The sequence below is a fragment of the Epinephelus moara genome, chromosome 19, assembly GCF_006386435.1.
Source record: "Epinephelus moara isolate mb chromosome 19, YSFRI_EMoa_1.0, whole genome shotgun sequence".
NCBI lineage: Eukaryota > Metazoa > Chordata > Actinopteri > Perciformes > Serranidae > Epinephelus > Epinephelus moara.
Window position 1 is genome coordinate 4,490,003 of NC_065524.1, and position 24,401 is coordinate 4,514,403.

The window sequence follows — 24,401 nt, forward strand, 5'->3', positions numbered from 1 at the left end:
ATGAGCAAAGGGCAAAAGAATTTGTTTTTATTGCACTTCATACATATACAGATTCATATAAGGAAATTAAACCATAAGTTTTGGGAAATTACATAAGTGACGAGTTATACTCTAACTCCCGGGAAAGTATGTGCTAAGTGACCGCGAGGGATACTCTAACTCCCGGGGAAGTATATGCCAAGTCACCGCGTCATTATACACTAACTCCCTGGAAAGTATGTGGTAAGTGACCGGGAGGAATTATGCTCTAACTCCCGGGAAAGTACATGTAAGTTCCTGGGAGTTATACGCTAACTCCGGGAAAGTGGGCTAGAGGTACACTCTAAAACGCGGGCTGACTTATGAAGTGTTACCCTATATTGTTATGTCAACATTAATTTTTATTTATTTTTTTCACTCTTTTCAACTGAGCAGGCAGACACATAAAATAAGGGTGCAATGCATGCTTATGCACCCTCGTAAAACCGGGCCTGTATCTAACAGTCATTAACTGCATTTTAAAATTTTTTTAAAAAAGAAGTCATGAAGTACAGATGGACAAATCTTTAATCTGGATTTGCTGAATTTATAGAGCTAAAGTACAAATACTGCTAAATAAACCACTGTCTTGCCAACTCTACTCACTCACATATCACGTTATTTAAACCAGATTTATGCTAATGTGTTTAAAATGCATTGAACATATAACACATAAATCTGTCACAATACACAAATCAGGCTTAGTTGATTCTACAGAACTCTGTACAGTAACATACCATAAATACCATGGCGCTGGAATTAATGGCACTGCTCTGAACTCGTTCACATCCTACCTCAACAAAAGAACCTTCTTCGTAAACATAGGCAGACTCTCCTCTCCCCCAGCTACTCTCTCCTGCGGGGTCCCACAAGGTTCAGTCTTAGATCCTATTCTTTTCACCATCTACATGCTTCCCCTCAGTCAAATCATTCAAAAATATGACATGTCTTTCCACTGCTATGCGATGACACCCAGCTCTATCTTCCCCTCAATCCAAACGACCAATCCAAACTCACCAATATCTTCAACTGCATCAATGAAATAAAGTCCTGGATGGCAGTAAACTGGCAGTGAAGCTAAATCTAAAATTATTCTCTTTGGCCCCTCTGACAACATCAACCTGATATCCAACAGTCTTGGCAACCTGTCCACTCTTATCAAACCTCACGTCAAAAACCTCGGTGTCATTTTCAATTCTTTCTGTTTCTTTTGTTCTGTTGTTTTGATTTCAGTCTATTCTATTTTATTTTTTATGTTACAATGATGCATTGATATGTATTGTAATTGTATGCATGTGTCGGACCCCAGGAAGAATAGCGGCAGCATTTGCTGCAGTTAATGGGGATCCTAATAAACTTAACTAAACCTACTCCACATTTAACTACATTTATAAAGGTAGTAGTCCAGTCTGATAGATATTTGTACATGACAGGATGGCAAACTTCAGATGTACCTACTTTTATACAGGTAATAGTCCATTTTAATAAAAATTTGTACCTGAGCTGATGACCTTCCCCACAAGTATGCAGCAAGTAGTCCATTCTGATGCATATTTGTATCTGCCAGAATGATCTACTCAACATTTATAAAGATAGTTGACCATTCTGATAGATATATGTACCTGGCAGGATGACCTTCCCCACATTTATGCAGGTAGTAATCCATTCTTATTGAAATGTGGACAGAATGGCATCTTTGACATTTATACATATAGTAGTTCATTTTGATGGATATTCATACCTGATAGAGTGACCCGACCTACTCCACATTTATAGAGACAGTAAACCATTCTGAAAGGAATTTGTACCTGATAGGATGAACTACTTCACATTTATACAGGTAGTCATCCATTCTGATAGATAGTTGTACCTGACAGGATGGCCCTCTTCACATTTATTAATGTGAAATCCATTCTGATACAAATATGTGCCTGACAGGATGACCTTATTCACATTTATACAGGCAGTATTACATTCTGATAGACATTTGTTCCTGACAGAATATACATTTGTTCCTGACAGAATGACCTACTACACATTTATACAGATAGTAGTCCATTCTGATAAATATTTGGACCTGAGAGGATGATCCACTCCACATTTATACAGGTAGGTGTCTGTTCTGATTGATATATGTACCTGACAGGATGACCTACTCCATATGGATACAGATAGCAGTCCTTTCGGATACGTATTTGTACCTGATAGAGTGACCTACTTCACTTGTATACAGGTAGTAGTTCATTCTGATAGATATTCGTAGCTGACAGGATGACTTACTCACATCTATAAAGATAATAGATCATTTTGATAGATATCTATACCTAACAGGATGACTTATTCAACATGTAATTACATTTAAACATGTAGAAGTCCATTTTGCTGGATATTTGTAACCGACAAGAAGACCTACTCCACATTTATACAGATAGTCAGCTATACAGATAGATATCTGTACCTGACACAATAACCTACTCCACATTTACCTACTCCACATTCATACAGGTAGTAGTTCCTTCCAATAGATATTCAATTCAATTCAATTCAATTCAATTCAATAGAACTTTATTTATCTTGAAGGAAGTTCTTGTGCCAGAGAATGCTTCAAATTACAGTAACACTAAGTACAGTAATCACAATTTTAACAATTCATAACCAGTAACAACTTGACAACCAGTGGGTTTCCCGGGTCAGTCACTTACTGGGTCCAGTTTTATAACAAGAGTGTTAATAATAATAATAAACTTTATTTCTATAGCACCTTTCAAAACCAGGGTTAAATATCTGGCAGAATATTAAAATATACAGGATAGAAGTGTTTTCTAGGAGCAAATGCAAAAACCAGTGCCTAATAGAGTAACAATAGGAGTATGATAAGTACAAGAGTTACTAAAATGAACTAATATGGTGGAAAAAACAGGCTGCACCTGCTAATCAATGATATATTGAATCTGATATAACAACGAGAAGTAGTATTGCACATGACTGAGAAAATGATATCGCACTACACTGACAAGTGATCGTGATATTGAAGAATAATATTGCACATGATGTTGTGAAAAAATATTGCACAAGATATAAGCAGTAATGTGTATCATATGAAGTAATAGTGCACCTAATGTAAGTGAATATTGTTGTCAGTGTCCTTGTATCAGCTCTCCTCCCCACAGAGGGAGGAGGAGTTATACAGTTTAATGGCCACAGGTAGAAATGATCTCCTGTGGCATTTCGTAGTGCTCCTCGGTGGTCTCTATAGCTGAATGTGCTCTGATATGACTCCAGAGTGGCATGTGAGAGGTGTTGTCCAGAATACTGAGTAGTTTTCTCAGCATCCTCTCTGAGACCTCCACTAAAGACTTCAGTTCCACTCCAAGGACAGAACCAGCTTTCCTGATGAGCTTATTAAGTCTGTTAGCATCAGCTGTCTTTACCCTACTGCCCCAGCACATTAACAGCATAGTTCCATTTATGCTGAGCGGGCTGAGGCAGGTCCTCTGCCTCCTAAAATCCACCACCAACTCCTTTGTCTTTGTGACGTTGAGTTGAAGGTGGTTTCTTCCTCACAATGGCAGCATCGTCTGAAAACTTGTGCAGATGGGAGGACTTTGAGCAATATCTGAAGTCCATGGTGTAGAGTGTTTGTACCTAACAGGATGACCTTCTCCACATTTATGAAGATAATAGTCTGTTTTGATAGATATTTGTACCTGACAGGATGACCTACCTGACAGGATGAGGTGCTCCAAATTTATACAGATAGTAGTCCATTCTGTAGTCTGATTCTTATATTTGACAGGATGACTTACTCCACGTTGGTGGATCATTTATTCTGATAGATATTTGTACTTGACAGGATGACCTAGTTCACACTTATGCAAGTAGTAGTCCATTCTGATAGATATATGTACCTGACAGGATTCCCTAATCCAATTTTTTTTTAATATCTTCCAGGAATTTTTTTTTTTTCAAAGCTTGAGTTAAAACCATCTTGACCAGGAGTTTTACCTACCATACTAGTCTCAGAATCACATACTTCTTTAAATGCCAAAGCAATCTGAGAAACACATCATATTGTTTAATCTCTTGAAGAAATAACAGTGACTCTGTAACTGAATCAGAGGAAGAGTAGAATTTATAATAGAATTAATGACTTTATTCAGAAATTAGTTTGGTTATCCTTCATCGTTATTAGTTTTAAATGTTAGTCCCTCCTCTGGGAATATATTAAAACATATGGCCTCCAGATCGATTGCTGCCTTTAGAAAAGAGAACATTGTCTCCCCGTGGGTTCTTCTAAAATGTAGTGTCCTATTCACATGAGTAAGTCTCTTGCAGATGTATGCAGCGATTATATGCATACCATTCTGGAGCTGGTGCACCAGAATGGTGCTGCTTGAGTTTTGTTATACTGAATCAGATTCAAATGCTGTATGTTATGGGTTCTTTTAACTTGTTCTAATGCTCTGTTCCTACAGTATTTTTATTGGCTTGAGGACACTCCTGTCCACCATGGTACCAGTTTTCTATTCATCCTTTTTTTGTACTCCTAGGTATAGATCCATCTGCTTCCATAATAATTGTTAAAGTTACCCAACTGTTCATTTCACCTATATCTCCATAAATGTCAGTCTTTGTCACTGTTTCCTCACTCAACTTATGGAACTTCTCCCAATCTGCTTTTCCAAAGACCCACTTTGGGATTCTACCACCTAACTTGTTGTTCCTGTGGCTGCTTGGAGATTGCCTGCCTTGTCGCAACAGTGTGAGTTTCATCCTTACAACCTGTGACTCCCTGTTAAGCAGAGACTCTTGCTGTGTTGCCACACTGGTCTCAGTGTGTGTGCTGCGTGAATTTTTACCTGCTGGATTATTCCTCTGCATTTCCCTGTGTCTGCTGCAAGCTTCATTTAAGTCATTACCAACTCTCTGCCTGCCTCTGAGTGCTGCATTTGGGTACTATCACACCCTGTGACAAATAAGTCATTTTCAGTGTTTAAAAGACACTGTAATCATATTTTGGGTTATTAAAAATGAACTCACAATCAAAATATCAATAATAAATAGACCTAAATCATTTAAAAGCATTCTGTACCTCTGAGCAGGACACAGTAAAAATGCAGAACACAGGTTGTTTTTCATGTGTAGGTGTGTATTAAACAGAGAGAAAACACTGCACTACACACACAAACACACACACACACACACACACACACACACACACACACACACACACACTCTCTAATTGAAATGAAATCTCTCTGTTGGAAACAGTTTTGTGTTCAACCTCAGGTTTCCAGAGGTGAACATTCACACATTCCTGCCACTGTCTGCCTGGAAGCTGTGTGGTATTCTCTGTGTCTCTGCATGTTCACCTGGAGAAAATGTGCTGTACACAGCTGTCTCTGCACTGGAAGAAATATGGTCTTGATTCTGTGCCAGGATCGGTTCATCCACATTGATCTGACACTTCTATCTCAGTCTTCACACCCAGGGAGCAGTACACCACAGGTATGAGGTATATGTGCATGGGACAGCAAAGCTTCAATGAGTGTCAAAGCTTTTATTTTAATATGCTCACACCGGGTAAAAAGGAGGACAGAGGCCTGAGTTGAACTTTTAACCTTACACACCAGACACAGACACAGCCACACATTGTCTTAAAGAACCTTTTGCGAGGATTCAAGTGGACTGATAAATCACACTAACAGTGTTTGAGCATTCTTTCAAATGTGCCGATCAAGCAGTTTGCCCTTTCCTGTTAACCCCCAGTAAACAAATACACACTGTCACGTTTTACACGTTACTGGACTAAAACTGCAGACAAACTGAAACACACTAAAATAAAACCATTTTGTTTTTGTTTCTTTTAGGTAAGATTCAAAATGAGTCACACAATGAGCCTTGACTCTCATTAACCTCTTATACTGTTTAAAATGGCCAAAATAAGAATCTATTGTAACGTCAAATAAACCGAAAGATCTAACTTCAGCTCTGATGATTTGAGAAGCCATATTATATGATATCTAACTTTTCCCCAAAAGCCAGAAGTTTATCGTTAAAGAATTATGACCTGATCCATGAAACCAGCTGCTGATGGGTCGGGTTTCAACACATTCAAAATATATCTTTATAATTACAACATAGTTTTGGTAATCTTTATGTAAACAGGGAAAGTGATGTGCCTGCCAGTGTGTCAGTTGCCAGTCACCACAGAACTATTCTTCTCCTTTTACTGCAGAGCATGAAAAATAAGCAGGCAGACACAGTCAGAGCTTGTTGTGGGTTAACAACAGTCATAATGGGGATGGTAAATCATTTGTCATTTCTTTGCAACAGAGAGGCATGCTGGCTGACTGGAGTTGTCAGGTCCTGATGCGGTCAGGACCGGGACACTTGCACCGATTTGTTACTTTAACAGCTGCAAGGAAAAGCCTATCATGAGCATTTCATTTTTTTAAAGATATGTTTTGGGGCATTTTTGCCTTTAATTGACAGGTGAGCTAAATGTGGGGGGGAGAATGACATGCAGCAAAGGGCCACAGGCTGGAATCAAACCCGTGCCGTTGCAGCAACAGCCTTGTGCACGGGGCGCTTGCTCTATCCACTAAGCTGCCGACTCCCCTGATAACTTGTTTTTAAGATATCCTGGTAACCAGTTTTTAGTTGGCTTTTTGCTGATTAGCTGTTCAGGTGTATTAAAATGAAGAATAAAAGTTTCAGATTTACTAGTTTAATAAATGTTTTGTTGTGATTTTAGCCCATATACATGAACACATATAGAGCATGTGTGTGTCCAGTCTGTACCAAAACAACAGCAGCAGACATGGCAGTTATTTTTTTAGTGATGAGCAAGGTGTGCTGTTACGCTGATTTATGCATATTCTAAATGTCTTGTTGACCAATCAGATTGCTTGGTCAGAACTAATTGTTATATAATAGCATATCATAACTATTATCAGTCTCTATGGAGTTCCAAAAGAACTACTGCAATAGGCCAGGAATCCTCATACAGTCAGTACGTTTACATGCACAGTTAAGTGGAGCTACGGTTTTAGCCCAACTAGGCCATTAATTGGATTGCTGTCCTTGTCCCGGTATACTAGCACCGGAGGGGAATTGATTTATTGACCGAAGTATGTCGGACTACGTTACGATGGGTGGTGATATTCCCCCTTTCAGCTTGTTAGTATTGGACTAACCTTTTTCAATCAATCAATCAATTAATTTTATTTATAAAGCCCAATATCACAAATCCCAATTTGCCTCACAGGGCTTTACAGCATACGACATCCCTCTGTCCTTAGGACCCTCACAGCGGATAAGGAAAAACTCCCCAAAAAAACCCTTTAATGGGGGGAAAAAAATACGGTAGAAACCTCAGGAAGAGCAACTGAGGAGGGATCCCTCTTCCAGGATGGACAGACATGCAATAGATGTCGTACAGAACAGATCAGCATAATAAATTAACAGTAATCCATATGACACAATGAGACAGAGAGTGAGACAGAGAGAGAGACAGAGACAGAGAGAGAGAGATGCAGGACAGATGGTAATGACAGTAGCTTACAACAACATTAATGAAAATAATATTATAATTATAATTCTGGCTGTTGTGGTACAATATGTTGAAAGTATATATTAATATCTATATCTGTACGACATCTATTGCACGTCTGTCCGTCCTGGAAGAGGGATCCCTCCTCAGTTGCTCTTCCTGAGGTTTCTACCGTTTTTTTTCCCCTGTTAAAGGGGTTTTTTTGGGGAGTTTTTCCAGAGGGATGTCGTATGCTGTAAAGCCCTGTGAGGCAAATTGTGATTTGTGATATTGGGCTTTATAAATAAAATTGATTGATTGATTGATATCTGATAGTGTACATGTGACAATAATCAGGTTGACCTATTACGTCACAGACCAAACAATCGATAAACAAGTAAGCTACGGTTAGCTAGCAGCAAACTGGCACCATGGTGGACAACTTTACAGCTCTGTACATTTTTTTTTTTGTTTTTTTTTTTTTGTTTGTTTAAAGATAGTTTTTGGGCAGTTTTGCCTTTAATTGATAGGAAAGTCAAGTTTGAAGGGGGGGGGGGGTGGAGAGAGAGGGAATGACATGCAGCAAGGAGCCACAGGCTGGAGTCAAACCCTGGCTGCTGTGGCAACAGACTTGTACATGGGTCACCTGCTCTATCCACGATGCCACCAACGCCCCACAGCTCTGTACATTTTGCCCATCCAAAAATGCATGGCTCTGGATCTAGATTTTGCTATGCTGTTACTGGCTTCTTCTTGTGAATGCTATTTGGGTCAAAGCCCAGGTGGGAAACTGTGGAGTATGCTCAGAGAGCCTAAGCCAGTTTGGGTCTGATTGACTGTATACTGTACATGCAGGAAGAATTCAACTCACAATTGCATTATCTGGATTTGTTAATCTGACTCTGAGAAATTCCAACTAGTATGATGCACCGAATGGTTTGTATAATACCTTACGAATTAGCGCTCCACAAATGAATGATGTTACATCTTTACAGTAAAGTTATGTAATTAATGTAAAGTTACAGAGGTTAGATTTAAGCAAATACAGTTACTGTGGTTAGGTAAAGGAATAGAGAAATGGTGAAGACATACCTTACAATGACTCAAAGTGCATATGGTTCCAAACACCACTGTGTTGAGGAATGTCTTGTGATTTGTGACCTTTCTACCACCCCAACCTTCCTCCTTACTGGACCGCTGATGACCGCTTCCTCCTTTACTCCCGCCAGCGTTAACATAGGCTTTTGTTTTGTAAATCTGTGTCACTGTCAAACAGCAGCTGGCAGATGGCAAGCAGCCAAGAGAAAGACAATGAGGATAAGGCTATTTACTCTGCAATAAATCAGCCGTGTTGAAATATTTTGGATTTCAGAGAAAACACAACAGACAGAGCACATGCCATACGTAAACAATGATGTTAAAAGATAAAACACGACGTTACGTTACCTGCCTGGACAAGTGTCTCAGTTAGCTAATTTCTTGATTTAGCTGCTCTGTTTTAACAATGTATGGCTGAAAAACTGTGCATGCAGGCTGAAATTCATCCCTACTGTTCTGTCGGGAGATGCAGTGACTTCAACCACCGGTGACTAAGAAAAATAATAACGTTACATGCAGTTTGGTAAGCTGTGAGAAGAGGGAAAATGTCCACTAGCCACTAGGCTAATTATGGAATGTATACATGCTAAAGCTAATAATGAGTGATTAGGAAAAAAACAACTGCTTTGTCTCTGAACCTTGACAGTTACTAATGAGCTGAATGTTAAACTTTTGTTGAATCATCTTGTTGTTAATCTGTGTTTTATGGCTGTTTGAAGAAGTTTTCCCTCAGGGTTTTAAGCCAGATAAACCTGAAATTTTATGAAAAAGATATTGGTTTGGGTTGAAATGAAAAGATTTCTTCCAGAAAGGTCTCTGATAGAAAGCCTTGATGGTTAACGTATCCCATTTGCTGTTTTATTGGTGTTAGTGGAGTCAGTTTAAAGTGAACTGTGCTTATTATTTATATGTTGTTTATGTGTTTTATGGCCAAAAGCAAAAACAAAGGGGTGGTAGCATCCTCTGTAACGGACTGTGTTAAATCGGCATTTAATATTGCGTAATATCGATCACAGACCCCTGAATCGTACCGAATCGAAATCGTATCGTGGCAGACTTTGTAATATGCAAAAATATGGTATTGTGATGAAACTGGTGATTTACACCCCTACTTTTTAATATACGTTGTTTGGAAAATGTACAACCAATCAATCAATCAATCAATAAGTCAATTTTATTTATAAGCCCAATATCACAAATCACAATTTGCCTCACAGGGCTTTACAGCATATGACATCCCTCTGTCCTTTGGACCCTCGCAGCTGATAAGGAAAAACTCCCTAAAAAAAAACCTTTAACGGGGGAAAAAAAAATGGTAGAAACCTCAGGAAGAGGTCCAGGATGGACAGACGTGCAATAGATGTCGTACAGGACAGCCTTCAGCCGAGGTCTCTAATTAACAGTAATCCGTATGACATAATGAGACAGAAAGAGAGACAGAGACAGAGAGAGATGCAGGACAGACACAATGACAGTCGCTTACAACAACATTAATGAAAGCAATAAAATTATAATTATAGTTACGGCTATTGTGATACAATAAGTTGAAAGTATATGTCACAGAGTGACAAGGAGAGAATTGTTTGTGGGTGGGATTTCATTGTATTTTCAGTTTGCGGTGTGTGTGTGTTTTCTCTTTTGTTGACTCAATTGAAATCCACCAGAGCAAATCATGCCTCCTGGGCCTAGAGAACCTCCCCCTGCAATTTAGTGCACCTGCAGATAATCACTAATCAGGAGAGGCTGCTTAAAATCACCTGCACCAAGACGGCGCGCGAGCCTGGCAGAGCAGAGGAGCGGCAGGAGGAAGTGGACGCTGCACAGTGTGATTGGCGGAGGAAACAGGAAGATGATTCCACAGGAAAAGGGCCTGATAGCTGAAGGCTCTGGCTCCTGATCTACTTTTGGAGACTTTAGGGACCACGAGTAACCCTGCATTCTCAGAGCGCAGTGTTCTGGTGGGATAATATGGCACTATGAGCTCTAAGATTTGACGGAGCCTGACCATTTAGATCTTTTTAAGTTAACAGTAGGATTTTAAATTCAGTTCTGGATTTCACAGGGAGCCAGTGCAGAGAAGCTAAAACAGGAGAAATATGATCTTGTTTCTTAGTTCCTGTTAGTACACGTGACGCTGCATTCTGAATTAGCTGGAGAGTTTTTAAAGACTTATTAGAGCTACCTGATAATAGGGAGTTACAGTAATCCAGCCTTGAGGTAACAAAAGCGTGGACCAATTTTTCTGCATCTTTTCGGGTCAGGGTAGGCCTAATTTCCGCAATTTTACGCAGATGAAAAAATGCAGTCTGTGAGATTTGTTTTAAATGAGAAATAAAAGACAAATCTTGGTCAAATATTACTCAGAGGTTTCTTACGGTAGTGCTAGAGGCCAGAGCAATGCCATCTAGAGAAACTATGTCATCAGATAAAGAGTCTGAGTTGTTTGGGGCCAAGAACAATAACTTCAGTTTTGTCTGAATTTAACATCAGGAAATTGGTGCTCATCCAGGTTTTTATGTCTTTAAGACAATTATGAAGTTTAGTTAATTGATTACTTTTTCTGGCTTCATCGATAAATACAACTGTGTATCATCCGCATAACAATGGAAATTTACAGAGTGATTTCTAATGATGTTGCCTAAAGGAAGCATATATATAGTGAAAAGGATTGGTCCGAGCACAGAACCTTGTGGAACTCCAAAACAAACTTTAGTACGTAAGGATGATGTTTATCGTGAACATGAACAAACTGAAAACGATCAGATAAATAAAATTTAAACCAGCTTAGTGCAGAACTTTTCAGGCCAATTAAACGTTCCAGTCTCTGTAACAGAATTTGATGGTCAATAGTGTCAAATGCCGCACTAACATCTAATAAAACAAGTACAGAGATTAGTCCTTTGTCTGAAGCAATCAGAAGATCATTTGTAATTTTAACTAGTGCTGTCTCAGTGCTATGATGCACTCTAAATCCTGACTGAAATTCCTCAAATAAATTATTATCATGGAGAAAATCACACAGCTGGTCTGCGACTACTTTCTCAAGGATCTTTGAAAGAAAGGGAAGATTAGATATTGGTCTATAGTTGGCTAACACCTCTGGATCCAGGGTGGGCTTTTTTAGGAGAGGTTTAATTACAGCTACCTTAAAACACTGAGGTACATAGCCTGTTAATAAGGATATATTGATCATGTCTAATAAGTGAGTGTTAACTAAAGGTAAGACTTCTTTAAGTAGCCTATTTGGGATGGGGTCTAAGAGACACGTTGATGATTTAGATGAAGAAATCACTGCGGTCAATTGTTGAGGAGAAATCGGGGAGAAGCAATCTAAATATATATTAGGTTTGAGGGCAGATAGGTACTATCTGAGGACAGGAGGTCATGAATTTTGCCTCTAATAGTTAGAATTTTGGGTAACACTTTATATTAAGGTACTGTAATAAGCATTAATTAATGCTTAATAAGCACCAATTAACCAGTTAATGAGCACTTATAAGAAGAATAAGATGTTTATTGCCATTAATAAGACTATATAAGTGTTAATTATAGCATAATTAACACAGTTATTATTGCATATAGGAGCATTATCAGAACTTAATAGAAACTTGATAACAGTTTATAAAGCTATCCTAAATATTAATATATAAAATGTCTGTTTACATTAATTATGATTTATAAGGTTTAATTATAGAACAATAACCACATTTATTACGGGTTTATAAGACACCATAAGACCCTATCAGATTAAATTAATAAGGTGTTATTAATAGTTCATAATGATCCTTTGCAGCTACCGGATCTAAAGTGGGAACAGTGTCGTATAAAAGTTAATAAATTATGGTCTCAGGACTCGAAACTAACGGGGACTATAAAAATTGCTACTGGGACACAAAGATGATGTGTCTGGGACAATTGCAGGACAGCAAAAAAAAAAAAAAAAGCCAAAGCAATATCGAAATGGGTGTTATTTACAACGTCATTACTTGAACGCCGCTTTTGTCGCTTGCATAATTTCAATAAAAACTTATGAGCAGCAAAAATACAGTTGCTTTTGCTGCACCTAATCTGGCTCCACACGTGCTCACATGCACACACAACTCGGAACTCTACTGGCTCGCCACTCCACATCAGAGCACAGAACCTAGCAATGCTGAGATGGTTGAAACAACTGATACAAGCTCCTCCAGTGCCGCTCCAGTTGGAGTAGGATGCGACACTTGGCTTCGGGACTCTGAAGGCGATGTTTCATCTGTTTCTGCCCCTGTGGTAAGTTAGTTTGTTAAAGTAAGCTATAGGCTAACATTAGCTTGTTGATTTTTAGCTAGTTCTAGTTCTTTGCGATAGCTAACACTAGCAACTCAGCTAATCATGTACATGATGGCCTTACAAAGTTATAAAATGTGACTGTGTGTTCTAAATTTTGATGTTTATGATAATGACGGTGTTATGATTTGTTCAAAGCCTGGACCCAAATGCACGACTCAGAAACAGATAAACAGTAAATAACAAGTCTTTAATGTTCAAATGTGCAGGCAAGTGCAAGGGGGAGGGGATGTGCGTAGTCCCAGGATCCAGACGTGTCTTGTGAAGTCACCAGTGAGGAAGAGAGTGAGAGTGTCTTTGATGTGGCGTCTGCCACGTGGTAATGGCGGTGCTGTGGCACGGCGCAGTGGGGAACGTCATCTCGAGCGTACTCACTCAGAGGGGAAACACAGGAGAGCAGACGACGGGCAGGCAGGTCCACAGGCAGGCAGGGAAGAAGCACACACGAGATCACGAGGCAAGCACAGCAATCTGAGTTGAGGTGGAAGGAACACAGAGGCATTAGCTACACAAGCTAATAAGGCACAACGGCAAAAACACAGAGGAGCCAGGATACNTCTCGAGCGTACTCACTCAGAGGGGAAACACAGGAGAGCAGACGACGGGCAGGCAGGTCCACAGGCAGGCAGGGAAGAAGCACACACGAGATCACGAGGCAAGCACAGCAATCTGAGTTGAGGTGGAAGGAACACAGAGGCATTAGCTACACAAGCTAATAAGGCACAACGGCAAAAACACAGAGGAGCCAGGATACAAGCTACCACGTAGACTGATGAAACGATCTGGCGACGAGTAGGAGGGAGTCCAGAGGCTTTATGGAGAGGTTGATTACTGGAGTTGATTCACCTGGCGCTGCCTGTGGAAGGAGACCACGCCCACATGCACACACACAGAACAGACAGGGGGAGAGACACAGGAGGAATAATACAGACTGGGAATGACAACACACACACACATAAGGGAGAAGGAAGGGCTGCCATGATGAGGATCATGACAGACGGTAACATTATCAGAAGAGGTGTACTCGGTTCATTCAGTCAGTAATAATTAGGCTAGCAAATTTAGCTACAGAGATGAAGGTCACGCTTGAACTAACGTTAGCAGCCAGTCATGTTTCTAAATTTCCTACAGGTAAGCTGAGTATAATGAACACCCAGATAACAGTAGTATGTGTTAGCAGAACTTTAGTGTGTAACTGTGACACTCAGAGACATTGGGCCTCATTCACAAACAGTGCGTACGCACAAATCTGTGCTTAAACTGTGCGTACGATCGTTTGACGCACAAATCCGGGATTCATCAATATTTTCTTACCCGAATTTGTTCTTACTCTGCGAACAAATTTAGAACTGCCTCAGACCATGCGTACGCACAAATGAGGAAGGCCGAACTGACTTAGAAAATGCAAACATACCTTTTAAGTACATGCAGAGTCTATAAAACCACATTCATGAAAAAGAGATTTAATTAACATTTTTTAAAATAATTAATTTACTAATATATTGGCCAAATGGATTAAATTACCATGAAATTGACACACGTTCACCCTCATCATTGTGACAATTAAAATATTAACAATAACATGAACAGAAAAACTATCACTCCATCAGCGTGCAGATGATCTGTAATGCCGACTGCCATATCCTTAAGGCTGTGGCCCGCTGGCCAGGAGGCACCCACGACTCATTTACTTTGCAAAACAGTACAGTGGGAATGTGTTTGGAGGCAGGGGCTGTGAGAAGTGGATGGCTTGTTGGTGAGCATCTTTTGTTCTGGTCTTTTATTTCAATTGTTTTTAATTAGTATTTTTAGTAAGTCTCTATTTTGTTAATGCTAAAATGTTATATTGTTTGGGTGACCGGGGATATGGCCTTAAAACATGGCTGATGACACCATACGCAAACCCTGAAACCCCTCAAGAGGTGCGCTATAATAACATACATGCCCACACACGCGCCGTAGAGCGCACTTTTGGCGTGCTTAAGGGCCGTTTGATGTGTTTGGATCGGATACAGCCGGTGGCAAACTACTTTATACCCCTGAAAAGGTGTGCAAGATCATCCTGGCATGCTGTGTCCTCCACAATCTTGCAATAACCCATGACATTTCTGTAAGACCCGGCGCCATCGCTTCTAACAAACTGTGAAATTTACTACTTCTCTCCTCGCGTAACCGCTTCCTTCATTCATGAATCAACTCTAGGCAAGCGGTTTCCTTATATGGAGAAATGGGGGCGTGGTAGTATGCTAATCACAAATTGCAAGCACGCCCCTGTCAATTTAGAATGATTCTGATTCACACACATACGCAAGGTTGTGAGAACAAAACTGGCCGGTGCGCAGGTGTCATGAATCCCACGGTGATTTTGCGTATGCACCGCGATTAAAGGATGTGTGTGTGTGTGTGTGTCGCGGCTCGTGGAGAGTGCCGCTAGAAATAGCTTCGGTAGCTAAGTGCGTCGCTAATGACGTTCTAAGTGAGTGAAATGTGTGTGAAGATGCATATGGTTGAGATACAAGAGTGACAGTAAATTGTGTGAAGCAGGATGAGCAGAGTGAATGTGTTAGGAGCATCGATGAGCTGTGTGTTATGTTGAGCAGGCTAATGGATATAGGCTGCGTCATATTCATGCTAACTCCTGCTGATTTGCTAACGCCATAGCCTGACTTCATTCCTCTCTGTCAGTAAGGTTAAAGGAGCATTTCATACATTTTGGCAATTGAAGTTTGTATTAGGCCCAGTGTGTAAGTGTTTTATTATCACTCTTGTGAAACCATTGTGAGAGTAATTCAGTACTAGGCTGTGGATTAAAAACAAGGGAAGTTAGATTAAATGTGTTTATGGGTTTAATTCTGAGCCTTCTCTTTCAGGCTGATGGGCTGACATTGCAGATAGTGTCAGATGGACTGCAGAAGATGACCCTGGCTCTTGTAGCCATGCAGGTAAACAAAATAAACTCCCTAGAGAGGAATTAATATGCTACGGTGTATGTTTAGCAATCGTGACAGTGAAAGTTTTTTTCTTCTGTATTTCAGACAGTCCCAGGTCAGCATCTGAAGCAGTTCCTGGATGAAGTGGGACCTTTTCCCGGAAACACCTTCTCTGGTGTAAAACTCAACAGGAAACAAGTGGATGATGATGACTTCCACAAAGTGAAAGATAAACTAATCAATGGCTTCTGTGACAATCTCACCACACGGCTTGGCAATCTTGATATGGGTGTCTTGAAGGCCGCTGCCACCATGTTTGACCTAAGCAACTGGTCTGAGGACATCACTGACCTGGCCACCTTTGGCCTGGCCGATGCTGAGACTTTTGTCACTCACTTTCCGAAAACTGATGGGTTACAGGGAGCTTTGTGGAACACTGTATTCACGAACAGTCAATCTAAGTAACAAAACTTTTGAAAAAGCCAAATGAACTCAGATCTGTCATTTTTTTTAGAACTCAACTATTAGGGTTTCCAATCCTTTTTTTCCTGTTTTTGACAATAGTGGTTGCATTAAAAATCAATATGAAAAGGAAATATGTCCTTATGTTGTGTTTTCACCACCATTGGTAGGCTGTAGTCTCATCATGAGTGAATAAAGCAGCTAACTCTGAATCAATCTGCTCAAATGTTTAAATTCAAATAACTCATGTTTGTCTTAGTATGCCATTTTGAGGAAATGAGATTCCCATGATCCTTTGCTAAAGAAAATAATAACAAACTAGAGTGAAAAGAACGCATCAGAATTCTTTAATGTTGAAATAATGATTGATATCTGGATGTTGCAATAGGTGCATAATTAATAGAATTATTAACTTCAGTGAGTGCATAATATGTTTATGAATGTCAACAAGATACTGTTCCCACTTTAGATCCAGTGGCTGCAAAGATGCATTATGAGTTGTTAATAAGTGCATATTAATAATTTATTAACCTTTATATGACACTGTTCCTACTTTAGATCCAGTAGCTGCAAAGACGCATTATGAGCTGTTAATAAGTGCATATTAATAGTTTATTAACCTTTATACGACACTGTTCCCACTTTAGATCCGGTAGCTGCAAAGGATCATTATTTACTATTAACAAGTGCATAATTAAGCATTTATTAACCGTAATATGGCATTTATATTAACTTCTTATAGTCTCATTAATGTTAATAAACACCTTATTAATTTCATCTTATAGGGTCTTATAGTGTCTTATAAACCAGTAATAAAAGTGTTTATTATTCTATAATTAACCCTTATAAATTATAATTAATGTAAATAGACAGCTTATTAATATTTAGTATAGGTTTATAAACTGTTACCAAAGTTTCTATTAAGTGCGTATAATGCTCCTATAAGCAATAATAACTCAGTCAGTTATGCTGTAATAAACACTTAGTCTAGTCTTATTAATGTTATTAAGAATCTTATACCGTCTAATAAGTGCTCATTAACTGTTAATTAACTGCTTATTAAGCACTAATTAGCACTTATTACAGTACCTTAATATAAAGTGTTACCGCAGAATTTATAATAATTTTGGTATTATTACCCAAGTTACTTTAGTCTGATCATAGATAAGCCTGCTTAGAAAAAAAGGAGTTAGGCTTTACACCACTGCAGCTAACAGCTGAGTGCTGCTGCTAGTGTCTCCACGTTATGTAGTAATTGACTATATTGTTAGAAACCTTTTGTAGCCTGCAGCTGACGTTTCCAACTTCATTCAGTCAGAGGACAGACATACAGTTGTTACCATAACATCAGATAAGTTACAGTTATCATGTTACAGCTGAAATATAAGATGGCTACAAAATAAAAACTTACCACTGTGAAAAGTCCTGCTCCAGTCTTTGTTGCAAAGCTGCTTCAGAGTGTAGCGGCTCGTGTTTCTTCATTCAACTTGATAATGGCGGACGGCCGCCATCGTTAGCTCAGCCACAGCTCGTTTGTAGGAGCCTCGGGAGGTGAAATCAGATAAGGCATGAGGCGTGACGTTTCCAATACACGCTCTAAGTGTTGCACCAATCACAACAGACTGAGCGAGCTGACCAATCAGAGCAGACTGGGTTGATGGAGAGGAGGGACATAAGCCCAAACACAGCGTTTCAGACAGAGGTGCTGCACTAATGAGCCAAATAATGTGTGTTTTGAACATTAAATTACATAAATCTATTCCACTAGACCCCGATATTACATATTTATATCAATATGACCCTTAAAATAAGCATAATAGGTCCACTTTAAAAACAATACTTCACATATTGAGACATTATTTGATCACATTTAGCATTGCACTGTGGACTTATTGGATGGATGATTGAGTGTTTAAAATAAAAACAAAAGGATGCCGTTCAGGCTCAGCCTTTGAACATGTATCTATAGTATATGCCTCACAGCCCAAAGACCTTAGAAAAATTATTTCTAATCTGATAGTTTTCAATATGATAAATGTAAGGTATGAAGTTAAAAGATACTCAGGTATCCCCAACTCCCTAACCTGTTATAATCCCATTTGGTGCAATGATTGGATGCAGTAAGACTATAGCAGATTTATAATGTATAATCACCTGAAAATAAAAATCGTGTTTTTATTACCTTAGAATGAGCTGTTTTTTATCTACATATAGTACAGAGCAGGTCCCCATTTACAGAGATCGCCATGTTGCACCACCATGTTTCTACAGTAGCCCAGAATGGACAAACCAAACAATGGCTCTAGATAAGGACACTTTGGTTTTCGCATCAGCCACCTGTCACAAAAAACTTTTTTATTAATGGGAAACTGCTTTTTCAGCATTTTAACAGGTTTTAATCACTTGTTTGTCCATTTATTTTGGAGAGGAAGAGACCTCTGCAGATAAAGGTGCTGACACACCAAACCGACATCAAAGAACTAGCGCCAACGAAGGCCAACCGTCTACGTCGCCTCATGTCGCCCTGTGTCAGTTGCATTTGAACACACTAGAAAGACTACATCCGACGGCAAAGTAGCACGTACGTTCTGCACCTGCGTGAGAGAGAGAGATAGAGCGAAGTGAGAGAGTGGTACATCCTTTCAGCCGAGGGGTTTCCTTTCTGTGCAGCCGAGCACCGCAGCACCTCCACGGACTATTACATCCAGACGGTCCCGGTGTTTCCTCCTCAGGCGCCACTTCACTCAGCTGCCCGACAAACCCACTGCTTCTTCCCACTTTAACCTGAATAACAAACCGGGGCTCGGTGCTCCAGTTGGATTCAAACAGAGAGCCGGGGCTAGCTGGGAAGCTAGCGGAGGTTAACTGGCTGTGCTTCCCTCCGGTCATGCTGCGGCTAACGCTCCGCTAGCCTCACAGCTAGCCCCGGTTTGTTATTCAGGTTAAAGTGGGAAGAAGCAGCGGGTCTATCGGGCAGCTGAGTGAAGTGGCGCCTGAGGAGGAAGCATCGGTTAGCCCTGGTTTCACTACAGGCAGATTCACTCGCTACAGGGGCGAGGAAATAAAACCTGAACAGCCAATCAGAGTGATCTCTCTCACCGAAAAGCTCCGCCGCCGATTCAACATGCTCAATTGGCCGAAAAGCCGCCGACGCCGAAGTGCCAACGGTGCAGGACACACTGCAAAAACTAGAGCGACAGATGCTCACTGACGGCCTGACTTTGACCAACGGCCGACCGTTGGCTTGGTGTGTCAGGGCCTTTACACAGCTGCCAGTTAAAACCTCTTGAACCTCTGGATTAACCTCTTGAACCTCAGCATGGAGGAGACCTCTGCAGATAATTTGGCTCCCGGTTAAAACCTTCAAAACATCTGGATTAGAAGAAGGATGAGCTCGTATAGCAGGTGCTGGACAAAACAGCGAAGACGAAACATTGAGATGTAATGTGAAACTGCTTTATTCAGTGTTTTTATTGGTTTAAATCACCTCTGTGGGTAATTTGGCTCCCAGTTAAAACTTCCTGAACAATGAACACTAAAGGAATTCTAACTGGGAAAAGTTTCAGGTGGTTGTAATCTGCAGTTCTCACAGCTAGATGCCACTAAATCTCCCTAAATCCTACACATTGCTCCTTTAAATACCTACAAAAATTCATTTTTATATCTCAAAATAATTATCTTGATATGCCTTCTCTATCTATCATGAAAAAGAAGTGGTAAAAGATTGTTATAGTTGAGGCTTCATTTTGTTGTTGTAGGGTCACAAGATTGCTCACTCTTGATTAGAAGCATTGAGAAAAGATGTAAATGAGGATATTCATGTCAATGACTAAATGGAAGCATGTAAGAAAGCTCAGACCCAAATAGTGAATACACAACTGAAATGATTACAATACAAGTTGTTAATATGCACTTATATAACCCCAGTAACATTGCACAAATACAACGAAAAAATTCCACTAACACTTTATTTGGATTGTCTGCACTGTAATGAATTTCACTGTAAAATAACAGTAAAATACTGGCGTCCCTGCTGCCAGTATTTTCAGTTTTACAGTCCATCTACTGTAATTTATTTTAACAGTATATTACCGTATTTTGGATTACAGTATATGACCGTAGGATAACGGTGGGTGTTGTGGTTAATTTATAGCGCATCTACCGTAATTTATCTAACAGTGTAATACCGTTTTTTGGATTACAGTACATGATGGTAGGATAACTGGGTTATGGTAATTTTACAGCGCATCTACCGTAATTTAATTAACAGTATATTACCGTATTTTGGATTACAGTACATGACAGTAGGATAACTGTGGGTTATGGTAATTTTACAGTATATGCCAGTGTGTTATAAAATCTGCTATTTTTGCATTTAATTCGTAAAAATCCTCACCAATTAAAAAAAAGTATGCAGGGCTTCTCAAATTCCCAGCTACCTCATATTCATGGCCAGTCAATATCCAAAAGTCCTACAATAAACACACAGCTTGACTTTTCTAGTATTTTACTAAGGTCTTGCCTTCTAGTGCTTATACCTTGAGCGGATCAGAAACACATTCAGCAACAACATGTATTCACCACTGTTCACCTGTCTGTGCTCAACTGAAGAAAAGTAGCAGGTCAAGCTAGCGGAGGACACGGAAGACTAGAGTAGCACAGATTGGACAGTACAACGAGCACTCACTCTGACCCTGTTTTCAAGAACCAAGAACCACAACTGACAGAGCAGAGCACTCACTCTAACACCGTTTCCCAGAAACGACAGCACAGAGCTCTCACTTTTAACTTATTTAACTGATAACTTATTTAACTTAATAACAGTAACGTTTTCTATTTTCAAATAAATTTTCTACCAGACTGTCTGAGCCGTGTCTGCCTCAGTTTCTATCATCAACATAGGGTTTCTATGCATGCTGGCTCAATGAAGAGACATAATCATAACTGAATTGATTAAATTTTATTTTGTTATTGCCAATCATTCCTGACCACTGACCTTGAATAAAAATCAGATGCAGACCTTTAAGTAATAAGTTTGAGAACCCTTGGTATAGAACACAAGAGAATATACATTCCATAACATTGCTGTAATTTATTACAAAGTTCTCATTTGTACAGCAGACTTTGTAAGATTAATAACATTTAGAACATTTGTATTACAAAAATGACAAGGTATTGCATTACCACATTTGGAAGAAACTGTCTCCAATAAAATCATTAGTGACAGGCTTTACTGGACTCATGAGCATAGCCTCAGACGCTAAATTAAAATACCATCAACAGTGTAACACTGAATCAAAATACCATCAGGAACAGTGTAACACTGCATTAAAATACCATCTAGAACAGTGTAACAGAACAGACCAGCTTGAAAACAAGTCTTTTGCATGTGAACAATAAAAGTGAATGTGGAGAAAGAGAAGAGGGGGAGAAAGAAAGAGCGAACAGTGAGAGTACTTGACTGCAGCATTTGGCTGGTATCCTCAGTCACCGATGACGAGAGCCTGTAAAACAAAAAACAAAACAAAAAAATGAGCAACACAATGTCTCTGGTAAAATATAAAAATATGAAAGACTAATGGAGGGAGAGAAAGAAACATAAGAATGAGGGGAGAGAAATGGGCCAGAGCAATAAACTATTCAAGGGAGAGAGAAAATGGTTAAAGACAGGACAACAAGTGCAAAGAAGAGAGAACAGCAAGCGACAGAAAGGAGAGAGGGTGGTTGGTTGGTTGTTATAGTTTAGGGAGGGAGGTTTTCTCATAAGTGGGCTCATAAGTCAGTAGAGTAGCATGTTGTTGGAATGTTATGAAGGGCTAGTGGGAGGAATGGAGTCAAGCAGAAACTAGAAACGTCTACATTTTCAGAAGACAAATTGTGTGCTTGCTTCCAATTTGAAAAAGTAGATAGTTTTAAGCATTTTAAGCAGTACTTGATGTAGTTGAACCATTAGTTGAACAAGCTGATGCAGTACTTCATGTATTTTAAAAAATTTAAAGAGCAGGCAAAACAATGCACTCATTTGAAATCTGGCAAGACCTCATGCATGCATGTAGTCAGAGCGGTTCAGACGCTACAGTCATTTTAATTTGGGTATGCCATTTTAGGCGTTTTTGTTACAAAATGGGGGTGGAGGGCAAGAGGTTAATAGACTGGCCTGTATTTGTAAGTTAAATTAATAAATGATAAGATAATGACACATAAACTTTGCAATAAAACAAACTTTATGAAGGTCAGCAACACCTATGGCTAATTGAGCTCAAGCTAGCAACAGAGCTTGCTTCGCTTAGCCCTATTTAGCAACCTGAACCAATAAAACAGACCTAATGAAACATCTGAAATGTCAACAGTTCAATAATCATGCAGACAAAACAACAATGGACACTACCAATTTCGGGAGATAAGCATAACTTTACTTTACCTGCTCTGTTGAACTCCGCATGGACTTCTCTGGCTGGAATGATGACGAAGCTGTGCTCTCCAAAGTCAAGTTCAAGAATAGCTAATTAGGTTAGCCTACATCTTGTCACTCAAAAATGAGTAGTTTGACCAATAAAGAAGTGCTATCATCAAAATAGAAACATAAGACCGCAATCATCAGTAAGATGCTGATGGATAGTGACTGGACTTGAGAAGGGATGTTAGCACATGTCTCCACTGCTTGACAGAAAATACTGTATTATGCTGTTAAATTACAGTTTCTTATTGTTAACTGAGCATTAACTGTATGCTGTTAAATTACAGTTTCTTATTGTTAACTGAGCATTAACTGTTAATTTACATGTAAGCATGAATATTTAACAGTAGTTTACAATTATTATAAAATACAGTAAAATACTGTTGTAATCCACCGTAAATTTACAGTAATTCATAACAAATACTGTTTAATGCTGTTAAATTACAGTCATCTACTGTTATTGTTAATTGACTGATTTAACTGTTAATTTACATGTGAGGGATGAATATTTAACAGTATTTTACAATTATTATAAAATACAGTAGGATACTGTTGTAAATCCACCGTAAATACACAGCAATTCGTTACAGTGTGCCTACGGATAGTTTAAAGTGTATTGTAAAATTTCAACAGCTTGTAAGCATAGATTCAGCTGTTTTACTGTTTCACTTTATTCTATAGTCGCTGAGCTGTGACCAATCTATGTACCAGTGGGGTTCACTGGTTCGAAATTATACAGATGAGTGAGAAATTAAAGGAAAAGCCAGAATAAATGAGTGTACTGTAGATGACTTCATACAGGGTACAATACCACACAGAATAGCTGATGAATATGAAAATTAATTACATGCTAAGTATAGTCACCACATCTCGACCCAACTAAACCAAGGGAGATTTTTCCACCACCATCATCAAAATACCATATAAGGTAAGATCTTTTGGAAGAATACTGTTCATCCATCAGCTCACCACACTTGTAACAAGGAGCACTGAAGCTGTTCTGGGGTCTGCTGGTGAGAACAGCGCCTTACTAATACAGGTCTGTATGTTAGGCATTTCTGTACTGCAATTTATTGTTACCTATCTGACTGACATTGGCAGAGGTACACGTGAGACAAGCTCAAATCAAATGATAATATTGTCCATCTAGACCAGGGGTCTGCAACCTTTGCCATTAAAAGAGCCATTTTTGACCAAAAATAATTTGAAAAAATCTGTGAGGAGCCGCAAAACATGTTTGAGCCTTATAATCAAGGTAACATAGCCTATTAAGTCTAAATTAGCGTATACTTTTGGTCTAAATAAGCATTTGTTAATATGTTTTACCACAAGGTGGACACTGTGCAGGGCACTATTAATAATTATCTGGTACTTAAATTTTGCAGAGCTGGCAGTGAGAGCAAACAAATCTGTCCATGCACTACTACATTCTCTATTTTATTCAATTTACTTTTTTGGATTTGGCATCCATAGCTAACCAGCCACTGCTATCGAGGTTCAGCAACATTTGGATTCATAGAATGAATTTCCATAGACTTCTTTTCTCAAAGGCTCAAGGAGCCACTGGACAGGGGCT

At 39.3% G+C, this 24,401-nt stretch overlaps 1 protein-coding gene and 1 long non-coding RNA gene across 4 annotated transcripts in view; one reads left to right on the forward strand and one right to left on the reverse strand.

Annotated features, from left to right (window-relative positions):
• Nucleotides 1-24,401, forward strand: part of borcs7 (BLOC-1 related complex subunit 7) — a 1,032,483-nt gene that overhangs the window by 452,515 nt on the left and 555,567 nt on the right. The window lies entirely within an intron of this gene.
• On the reverse strand, nucleotides 13,158-17,915 carry LOC126406466 (uncharacterized). 2 transcript variants are annotated; one of them, XR_007571693.1, is made up of 3 exons: nucleotides 17,780-17,915; nucleotides 13,738-13,907; nucleotides 13,158-13,447 (listed from the first exon to the last, which is right to left on the reverse strand). It is a non-coding gene; the product is annotated as an uncharacterized LOC126406466 (long non-coding RNA). The 2 variants fall into 2 exon arrangements; XR_007571692.1 differs by having other exon boundaries at nucleotides 13,738-13,949; nucleotides 17,780-17,897.